The sequence below is a fragment of the Herpailurus yagouaroundi genome, unplaced genomic scaffold, assembly GCF_014898765.1.
Source record: "Herpailurus yagouaroundi ecotype Mexico unplaced genomic scaffold, PumYag 194, whole genome shotgun sequence".
NCBI classification, from domain to species: Eukaryota; Metazoa; Chordata; class Mammalia; order Carnivora; family Felidae; genus Herpailurus; species Herpailurus yagouaroundi.
In genome coordinates this window covers 6,110,519-6,120,666 of record NW_024412425.1, presented here as the reverse complement: position 1 = coordinate 6,120,666, position 10,148 = coordinate 6,110,519, and the positions used below count along the sequence as shown (strand labels likewise).

The window sequence follows — 10,148 nt, the reverse complement described above, 5'->3', positions numbered from 1 at the left end:
CCCACCCTGACCCTAGCTCTTCTGTGTCTGTCTCTATCTCCCTGTCTCCCTGTCTCTCCTCTCCCCCTGCCCTCTCTCCCTCCACACTCACCCTGTCCCTGATCTTCCTCAGTCTCTATTGTCCAGGGCCCCCCGCCCCCGATGCCCGCCCCCCCCCGCGGGCAGCTCGGCTCCAGGCTTGGCAGGACCTGCCAGGGCATTTCTTAGCTGCCCATGGGCCCTTATCCTGTTATCAGTTGGAAATGAATCAGAGATTAGGAAACGGGGGAGTGGGGGTGTTATCGCCCGGTACACACGGGGTTCTCAGCTAATCTCTGGCGGCCCCGGGTTCGAGAGGAAATGCAGTTGCAACACCGAGCCCTTCTTACCGTCACTGTCATGTCCGCTGCAAGGCTGTGGGGACATGAGGTTGGAGAGGGGAGAGGGAAAGGGCTGGGGCTCTAGCCCGCTGCAGGAGTGTGCACACTCACACCTGTGCACGTGTGCACACACACTCACAGGCAGGCACGCACAGGGGAGCCTCTTGGACCTTCGCACGCCTCACCTGTCACCAAGCCTTACACCTCACCCTCCCGTCGCCTCTGCAAGCCCATCCCGGGGCCCCGGCCGCTGTCACTGTTCACTGGGTGGCTGCTCAGGCCTTGTCCCTTGCGCCCCTGCCCGCTTTCCTCCTAGCAGGTGGAATGGCCCTATTATTAAACAGCCACGGGACCGGCCAGTTTCCTAAGCCAGCCCTCTGGTGGTTCTCAGGATCAGTCGGCCGTTGTCACTGTGGCCTCCAGACGTGTGTGTCTAGCTCTTGCCCCCACTCTGTCCTCCCCCTGCCCCCACCCCTCCACGCTTCAGCTGCCATTGTGCTGTCACCGCAGTCCCCTTACCACTCCTCAGCGCCCTGGCTTTTGTGCATGCTGTTCCCTCTGCCTGGAAAACTTTCTGCCACCTTCCACCAGCTGACACGCCCACAGCCGAGCCCACCCACTCAGCTTTCGTGTGGCTTCCTTAGAGCATCGCAGGTCCCCATCAGGTCCCTTATCTCCGGGGCTCTGGCCCCTCACGCTCTGCCCTCATGGCATGGGTCTCCCTGTCCTCACTGAGACCAGCTCCTCCAGCTGGGATTCCTTGTTTCCTGTCCCCCTCCCTCCTGACTGTGGACAACGAGGCAGAGACCAAGTCCTCTGTCACCTGTCCAGTATCTGGCTTGGACCTGGCCCCACTAGGCGGTAGTGTGGACGGATGTGTAAACACACCCACCCAGAGACACGGACGCTCAGGCCTGCACACAGAAACACACAAGCCCGTCCACACACGATGCACAGAGACTCCCACACAGACAGACACTCAGGCAGACTCACAGACGGAAAGACGCACACACACACGCCTGCTCTCCTCCAGGGGCTCAGCGCATCTCACCAGCTGCTGGGCATCCCTGTGACACGGCTCCTGTGCGCCCCTGCCCCTGCCCCTCGGGTAGGACCCCCTGTCAGTGCAGACCTCCTGGACTCTGTTGCCCCTGGCCTTGGCTTCAGGGAACTCTTCCCGGGGTCCCAGGCTCCCTGGGGGCAGGATTCTCTGGGCCTTGGCAGAAGTCTAGCAGTGTAACTACTCATGACAAGTGGCTTTCAGGCCCAGTGCATGGTGTCCCGGCCAGCATTAGCTAGCACTGTGGTTAATACAGCGGCACAGCATTAAGCACCTCTTGGATGGCATTTTAAAGAATAGTTATAGCGCAGGGAAAGGATTGGATGAGCGCACACGAAGTTGAAGCTCGGTGTTCTTCCCACAACGTTTTGCTTTTGGATTCAGTGCGGAAGTTAGTGTGAGTCAGGGTGTCTCTCCCAGCCTCAGGGAGGTTCCAGCTGGAAACAGGCTGCTACGGTGGCAGGTGAGGGTGAGGAACCGGGCCTGGGAGAGGGACAGCGGGCTATGGAGGGGGCAGGCCCGCAGACAGAGTGGCTGGTGAGGACAGAAGGCAGCCCAGCCCAGAGGCGGCGCACCCAGGGACCTCACCTTGTCTCCAGCTGGGGGCGGAGGTGGATGGGCTTCTGGCCGGGAGAAGCCAGACCAAGGGGTCTGCATTTCCTACAGCAGGAACGGGGCTTTGAAGCTTCGAGGCAGCTTGTCATCCAAAGCACCTACGAGCAGCTTCTCTTGTTCAAAGATGGCTTTGGCCATCATCACCACCCAGCTGAGAAAAGTGGTGAGTCCCTCCTCCGGGTTCTGCTCATCTCTGAGGGTCCCCTTATCAGTCCTTGCTTGACGAGAGCTTGCATTTCTGTTGTCACCAGGCCCTGAAAGAGGCGAACCAGAGACAGGTGCTCTGTCCACTGAGTCAGGGAGGCACGAGGGGACCCCTCTTTGACCTTTTTTAAAACTGAAAGGCATTTCCCCAGTTACTGACTCTCACCCCCTGCCAGCCACATACCGTCTTCCCCTGCAAAGGGTGCTCTCAAATGTTCCTTCCAAGGCAACCCTAGCAGCTTCTGGGTCCCTCTATCCTGATTTCCAGTTTTCTTTATCAGGCCCACGCCTTGCCCTTCTCCCAGACCCCACATTTACAGACGCATTGGTGAGCACGGCGTGTTTTGGGTGAACGCGGGAGGGGTTTCCAAGGCACCCAAGTCTCCTTGCACCATTTTCGTGTCCCCCTCGGGGGGCTGGTGGCTGGCCTGGCGTCTCTTGGATGGAAATACTGAAGAGTCCTCGGCTGATCTGAGAAACGTGAGAACAGGGCTGGGAAAATCGGCCGTTTTTGTGGTTTGGGGGTTTGAAGCAAGTTTCACAACTGATCTCCCAAGAACATGGTCCAGTCAGATGCTCTCCCTGCCCGGGGGCCCATTTCCCCGCTGGCTCCGGTGCTGACCGCCCGCCTGGCTGGGTCCAGAGGGGAGGGCCGGGGCAGAGGCAAGGGGCTCTGCCCGCCTGCCGACCCACTCCCCGCTTTCCTTCTTTGGAGGTTGAGCTCAAGGAGCTAGAAGATGGAGCCATTTTGGGGGGTTCTTGTGGTTTCTGCCTCGTGCTTTGGCATCGGATGAGGTATCCACTCGGCACCCCCCACTTTCATCCTGGAAATATTTCTCAGGTGCCCCGGGGGCAGCTGTACCCTTAAAGCCTTCATTTGCGGGGACAAAAAGGCCAAGAAATTCTTCTGTTGCCATGCTCTTGGGCTGGAGCTGACGAGCGGTGGTACTGGAGGGACCTACCACGGGGGTGCAGGGAGAGAGGCCCACCCGCCACGCGTTCCGATGCCTCCCCTGCAGAGCACCCAGCTGGGCCAGGGAAGGGGTCCTCAAGGCCCGGCCCTGCCTCCAAGCGGCCTGGCCCCCGGATTGTCCCTCCCCACTCTGGGAAGTCCCCAGCTCCCTCAGGCCAGCTGGGGCAGAACTGAAATTAGTGACATCTGCCACTCTGGCCCCTTGGCTCCAGCCCCCACCCACTCCCCCCAGAGTCTCCCTGCAGGAGCCTCTGGACCCGGGAGGAACAACATGCCGGGCCCTCCCTGAGTGAGCACGGCTTTCTTGCCCTCCACACCCCCCGTCCCAGCCTGGGCCCTGCGTGGGCAGGACGCTCCTACTGCTGGTGGTTGGGGTGAGATTCTGTACTCACCAACCCCCTGTTCAGGGGCACAGTGGCCGGGGGCCCCTGCATGTTTCTCAGACACCCCATTTCCCACGCCACATAGCAGAAGGGGAGACTAAGGCACCAGGTGGGGACATTTCTGTTCCAGGACACAGCGGGAGGCAGTGGTGTGTAGGCGACAGAGCCCCGACATCCTGGCTCTGTCGAGGGGGCTGGGACCGTCCTGTGTGTAGTGACCAAGTCAGGGTGGGGCTGGCGATAGGGAAGCTGGGAAAACAGAGCCGGGGCTAGGAGTCACCAGACTTGCGGCCAGGGAGACAGGCCGTCGCGTGCTCCATCAGGGGAGTGGTCGGGTGGTCACGCGGACATGGTGGGTGGAGAAGAGTCAGGCCAGCCCCGCAGGGAGTCCTTCCTATACGACAACCCTCAGGGGCCAGGGAGAGGTGCATGGGCAGACACAAATGCCTGGATGAATGGGAAGTCTCCAGCGGACGCATGGAGCCCTCTCAACAGAACCAGATAAGCTGGGACAACTGAACACACCCAGGAGGACAATTAGCCAGCATCTGAGAAACCCTCAGCGAGTCTGTCCTTCGGGGGGGTGTGGCTATGCGCAGACAAGGACCGCAGTGCCGGGGTCAGGCAGAGATACGTAGCCACGGCTGCGCGTGTCGGGCCCAGGAAGGCTGGGGTGTTCTGGGTACATCTGCTGGGTGCCTGTGTCCCCTTCCCGTTCCCTATCCATATAGCCCCTCCCAGCTTCCTGTTTCTGTTTTGGGGCCACAGGAACTTCCTCTTCTCATCATGGTTCAAAATGGCTTGCTGGTCTCAGTTGGAGGCCCAGTAGGGGGGCTGGTCACCCCAGCCCGAGACAGCTGCAGAGGGAGGGAGAGAGGGGCTCTGCACCCCTGTATGAGGCAGGGCCGTGGAGGTGTGAACTGGGTCTCTGACCAAGCCTCTTCAGCTCCTTGGATGGATGGAGCCTCTGGTGTGAGTGCTGCTCAAGGCCAAGGTGGGCTGGATCCTACTGGAGTGACCTTGAACAGTTGCTGTATCCCCTTCTTGCCTCAGACAGAGGACCCAGAGGATCTCATGCCCTTCCCTTCTCCCTGCTTCCTCCTGGGCGTACCGGAACTTGACCTGGGCACTCACGGGCAGCACCACACTGGTCCACAGTGCACCTGCACACCCACGTGCACGTGTGGCCCCACCAGGAGCCGAGCTCCGGTGGGAGCGTGGCCTGAGAGTGCCCCTGTGTGTGACTACCTTGGTGAGTGTGTGGGGGGTCCTGTGGAATACGCACGTGTGTGTGAGTGTGCAAGTCTCCCTGGGTGAGTTCGCCTTTGTGCACGTCTAGAGGGCACCGTCTCCTTCCTCCCAACCGGTGCCCTGAGCAGAGCTTGTCCCCTAAATGAAGCTGAGCTTTGTCCTGCCAAGTCACCGAGCCCACCCTGGGGGGGGGGGGGACAGGATGAGGGAGTGAGCTTTCCTGACCCTGGGGACTCCTTAGTCTGAGTCTAAGGTGGGTGTGGGGCCCAGTTCTGCACAGGGCCCAGGGCTTGGGAGGCAGCCACGAGGTGAGCCATGGGAGGGATGTGCTAGGGATGTGCCAGGGAAGGGCCACAGGGCAGTCCTCAAGCGGCTATTTTGATCCCCCGGGGACAGAGGAGCAGCCCCAGGCAGGCCTGGGTACTTGTGAACACCCAGGGTCTGCGGATGGGGGCAAATGTGAACAAGGCTGCTGAGAACCTACACTCACACCAACCTCCTTGCTCATCTAGCTGGTCCGGGATGAACCTGAGGATCCGTATGCTTCCTCCCAGAGGCGGGGGCCAGGGTCAAGGTCAGGACAGTGCTGCCTCCCCAGCACTGCTGTCCAGCATTTCCCGAGCATTCTCTAAGTGCCAGACACCTCCTTTAATGCCGGATGGCCATCATCGTCCCTCACAGGCGAGCAGCATGTTGCCAGGAGTCTGCGGTGTGGGGACCCAGAGCTGGGCAGCCACACACCAAACTCTGGGCCTGGCTGCCTTCTTCCCACAGGGAGGGGAACCCAAGAATCTGGGGTCACCGAGTCCCACTACTCAGCACCTGGTTTGCGCTCCCCATTAGCACTGAGGGGCAGCAGCAGAACAAACACTCACCGATTGTTTACACGGAGGGCTTGGGGCCATAATTAAGTCTCCACGAATCTGCCCTTTATCAGCCAGGTATCTCGAGCGCCTCCAAAGGGGAAACATCCCGGAGCATCTAACAAAAGAAAGTTGGATGGGTTTTCAAACTTTTTTAAACCCTGAAGAATAGGCCTTTGTTGCCAACTCCCCTCCTGTGGCAGCCTGCCTGGTCCCTGGAATCCCCTGGGCTGGGGGCAGGACCAGGTGGCCCCAGCCTCAGCAGCCCCCACCCTGCTGAGCTGAGCCCCCAGACCTCACCCACCGGCAGTCTCCTCCAATTGCAGTGGTCCCCACGCTGGCTGTGGGCAGGGCGCCAGGAGTGGGATCCTGGGTTTGTCCCATCCTCTGCCCTCAGCGCCCCACCTCACCCTGCCAGATCCTGACATCCTTCCCTTGGCAGGCACCCTTGCCAGCCTGGAGCCACAGCCAGGCTGGTGATGAGGGGTGACCTCTGATTGCCCAAAGCCCCTGAGTTCCTGGCTCCCCACTACCCCCACTGGGTCTAGGCCTGTCATTCTCACCTTTGTTAAAGCTGTTTCCTCTACCTATCATCCTTTTTCCTGCTCCTGGCTTCCTAGCAAATTTCTATGGAAATTTTAAGACTTCGCTGGGGGTGGGGGTTGGGGGGGGGGTGTGGGCCGCGGGGCGTGCCTGGGTGTCTCAGCCGGTTAAACGTCTGACTTCAGCTCAGGTCATGATCTCACGGTTTGTGGGTTCGAGTCCCGCATCGGGCTCTGTGCTGACAGCTCAGAGCCTGGAACCTGCCTCGGATTCTGTGTCTCCCTCCTTCTCTGCCCCTCCCCCACTCACACTCTGTCTCTCTCTCCTTGAAAAATAAATACACATTAAAAAAAATTTTTTTTAAAAAAACTTAGCTGGGGCTTCATTCCTCCCAAGGAAGCTTCCATGCACTCCAGGCCAAGTTTCCTGTCCCTCCTCTGGGCTCCCTGTACTCTGCCCTTCACCCCCAAACAGTTTCATGCCCCTGGGTTCGTGTCCTTTGAGGGCAGATCCTGGGGCAGCCCCACGCCTGGCACAGAATAAGTGCTCAGTTCCTACTTACTGGAGCAAAGGAAGGACGGGTGAGAAGGCACAGCCACCTCACCCAGTGATGGACTGTCACCCTTGGAATCCTCTGAGGGCAGCGCTGTTCACCCCACTTCACAAAGTGGGAAACAGAGCGCTGGGAGCAGAGACGACTTTGCCCTCAGCCAGTTGGATGGCGGGTGAGAGTTCAGGCAGTGAGCAGGGAGCCTTTTCCGTAAAGGTCACATGGTAAATACTTCAGGCCTTTCAGCCACTGCTGTGGCTGTTCACCTGCCACTGCAGGGCGGGTGCAGCGAGACAGAACCTAAGTGGCCAGGTGTGGCTGTGTTCCAATAAAACTTTATTTATGAATTTCATATCATTTTTACGTGTCATGAGATACGATTCTTCTTTTGACTTTTTCTAACCATTAAAAAATGTCAAAGTCAACCTTATCTCAGGCTGTGCAAAACCCGGTGGCAAGCCTGATTTGGTCTGGGACCCATGGTTGGCTAATAATCCACGTTTCCTGGGTGAGGACCAAGGGTGCTTTTCCCAGCCTGTCTGTGACGGGCCTGGTCAGTCCTACTTGGGGCCCCCAGCTCAAACATGGTGTGTGCACAACAAATGGAGTGAGCAAACAAATGAGTGAGCTAACTAACCTGCTATCTAACCAACTAACCAGTTAACTAAGGCTTTATCTCTTGGGCTCAGAGTTACTCCTTCCCATCTCTGGGCTTCCGTAGACCTGACTGACCCCTGTCCTCTGACCTATCTCATTGACCTCTTGCCCAACCCCACCTTTCCGACCTCTGGTCAGGCCCTCGTCAACCCTCAAGTAGTCCAAGGTGGTGAGAACCTCAAGAGAAGCCCAGGGAGCGCCTAGAAGCTGGGAATGGGCACTCATTACTGCTGGGCTAAGGGTGTGGTCTCGGGGTCGTGTGTGCTGTGGGGGCTTTGAGGCTGGGAGGGTGGGCCTTGTACCTTAGGGGAGTGGAAACATTGTCAGGGCAGACAGGACACATTCCAAGCCTCAGAATGTTCTGGACAACGGTGCAGACATAGGAGCTGCCAGAGCATGGGACCACAGTAAATCCAGGAGACTAGATACAAGGGGTCCTCTCTGCACAGGCTGATGACAGTCGGTGCCAAGCCTAATCCCACCAGGAGCAAAGAGTGTGGGTCCAAATTCTAACTTTAGCCCTAACCCACTCAGCTGAGCCGGCCTGTCTGGTGTGAGTGAACCAGGAGGCTCCAGGAGGCCCCAGCACGCCTGGAACAGGCCTGCCCCCACATCTGACAGGTGGCCATTCCTATCTCAGATTCAGGCATTTGAGTTCAGGATGGCCCTCCATTCACTCACGCAACAAACACTGGTCAAAACCACCACCAACCTGTCAGTCAGGCCCCTTCAGGTTGTGGATGATACAGGCAAGGTTCTCACCTCGTGGAACTAACAGGGAAGATGCGTGATGAACAAGCAAGCAAGGCCAAGAGCAGGGTCATTTTGAAGAGCGTAATGTAGCATAGGGCAGTGTACCTGGGCAGTGACAGGGGATGCTTCAGGAGAGCCTCCCCGGGGAGGTAGCCGTAGGGCCTGGACCCAAAAGAGGCAAAGGGCCAGCCCAACAAAGATCCAGAGGGAACCACAGTGCAAAGTTCTGGAACAGGAGCAAGCTGCTTGAGCCACAGCCCCCAAGAAAGGGGCAGAGCAATGAGCATGGTGGCGGGGGTGCGGGTGGGGGTGGGGGGGTGGGTAGTCAGGCCACATAGGACCTTCCGGGTTGCTGTGGGAAGGGCAGCAGATCTAAAAGCCTGGAGAGCCTTTGAAGGGCTGGGCCAGCCTGGGAATGTGATCAGATTGATGTTTGCAACGATTCCTGGATGTTGCCACTGTTGTATGAGGAGCTGAGGATGGGGACGCCAGGGCAAGACTCCTGTCCCCAAACGCAGCAGGAGGCTGGTGTGTGGACAGGAGTCTGGGTCCCTGAAGGGGAGTCAAGGGCCAGGTCTCCTGCTGGAGCAGGCGCAGAAGGCTGGGCAGGCCGTGGGCGGTGGGCAGGCCCCGAGACTGCTGCTCTTGGCCTGACTCTGGCGTTGGCTTGGCGTGCAGCCGCGGGGGAGCCGTGTGTGGGCACGTCCTGGGGCTGCCTGCCTGCCGCTGAGAGATAGGAGCCACAGGCAGACTGGCTCACCTGGGCCCGGCTCTCAGCACGGAGGAGGTGAGGTGGGTGCGGGGTGGAGGGGGCCTCCCTGGGCCCAGAAGCCAGTCCAGAGGACGGAGAGCCCCTCCACCCTCACCAGGCCTTTGGTCTCCCATCCAACCACTCCGTATTGAGGGCCCACCATGCACCAGCCCCCGCCCCCGTCACAGGGCCCATCTAGCCTCACAGACCTACAGGAAGTGGGTATCCGCATCTGGTCCAGGGCCAGTCTGAGATGGGCACCCCTCACCCCCACAGCAGGGCCACAGGGACCTCCAACCCCGGCCCAGTCCTGGCCAGGCTGAGGGATGTCAGCGACTGCCTCTCCTCTTCCCAGTCCCTATCTTCCAGGGGCACCAGGACAACCTGGGCAGCATCTGGCCCCAAACACAGAACCGGGTTTGAGGTTTGAGGACCCAGTCTTGGTCTCAGACTTCTGGGGGTGCCAGGAGTAGGCTCCGGGGTGCTATGTGGATGGTGTCTACGACAGAGGGCACCAAGCAACGTGAAGGCCACAGCCTGGCAGAGCAAAGTATGCGCGTAGGTGGGTCCGTGTCTGCGTACATGCGTGAGGGCACGGCTCCGGCAGTTCTGGGCCTCCCAGTGGTTCCTGGGAGCAGGAAGGCCTGTGTGTGCATGTGTCTGTGTGCATACGTGTGACTGTGAATGTGTACATGTGGGTACATGTGACGATGTGGGCGCTTGTGTGTGCGCGCACCTCTGTGCCTGCGTGCGTGTGGGGGGCCAATGAGTATGCGTGCGTGCATACGTCCGTGTGTGCGCGTGTGACAACGGGTGTGCGCACACCTGTGTGCACATCTGTGCTTGTGAGCGTGTGTGCCTGTGGCCTGCACTCCTGGGGCTGGGGTGGCCCTTCCGCTCCAAGAGCTCCGAGAGTTCCGGGGCCTGTTTTCCAGCTCCCTCACCCTCCTTCTCTGTGAGTGTTGACTCAGGGAGGGACAGGCAGCCTTCTTTCAGGATTTCCTGGTTGGGTAGAAGTGGTGCCTTGAAAAGGGAACAATTGTGTCCTGAGTGGACGTTGAAGGGTCTGGGTCGTGCAGTGCTCTGCGGTGCCCAAGGCCACCGGGCCGTGTGCCCACCTGGGCCGGGTTTCCAGAGGCGGCTACAGAAAGGCTTTCTCATGAGCAAGCCCACGGGACACGCTTCA

The 10,148-nt window shown here is 59.5% G+C and overlaps 1 long non-coding RNA gene across 1 annotated transcript; it reads right to left on the bottom strand.

Annotated features, from left to right (window-relative positions):
* Positions 1–1,690: 1,690 nt before the first annotated feature.
* On the bottom strand, positions 1,691–5,903 carry LOC121011407 (uncharacterized). The gene is made up of 2 exons (XR_005781609.1): positions 5,721–5,903; positions 1,691–2,288 (listed from the first exon to the last, which is right to left on the bottom strand). It is a non-coding gene; the product is annotated as an uncharacterized LOC121011407 (long non-coding RNA).
* Positions 5,904–10,148: the final 4,245 nt, after the last annotated feature.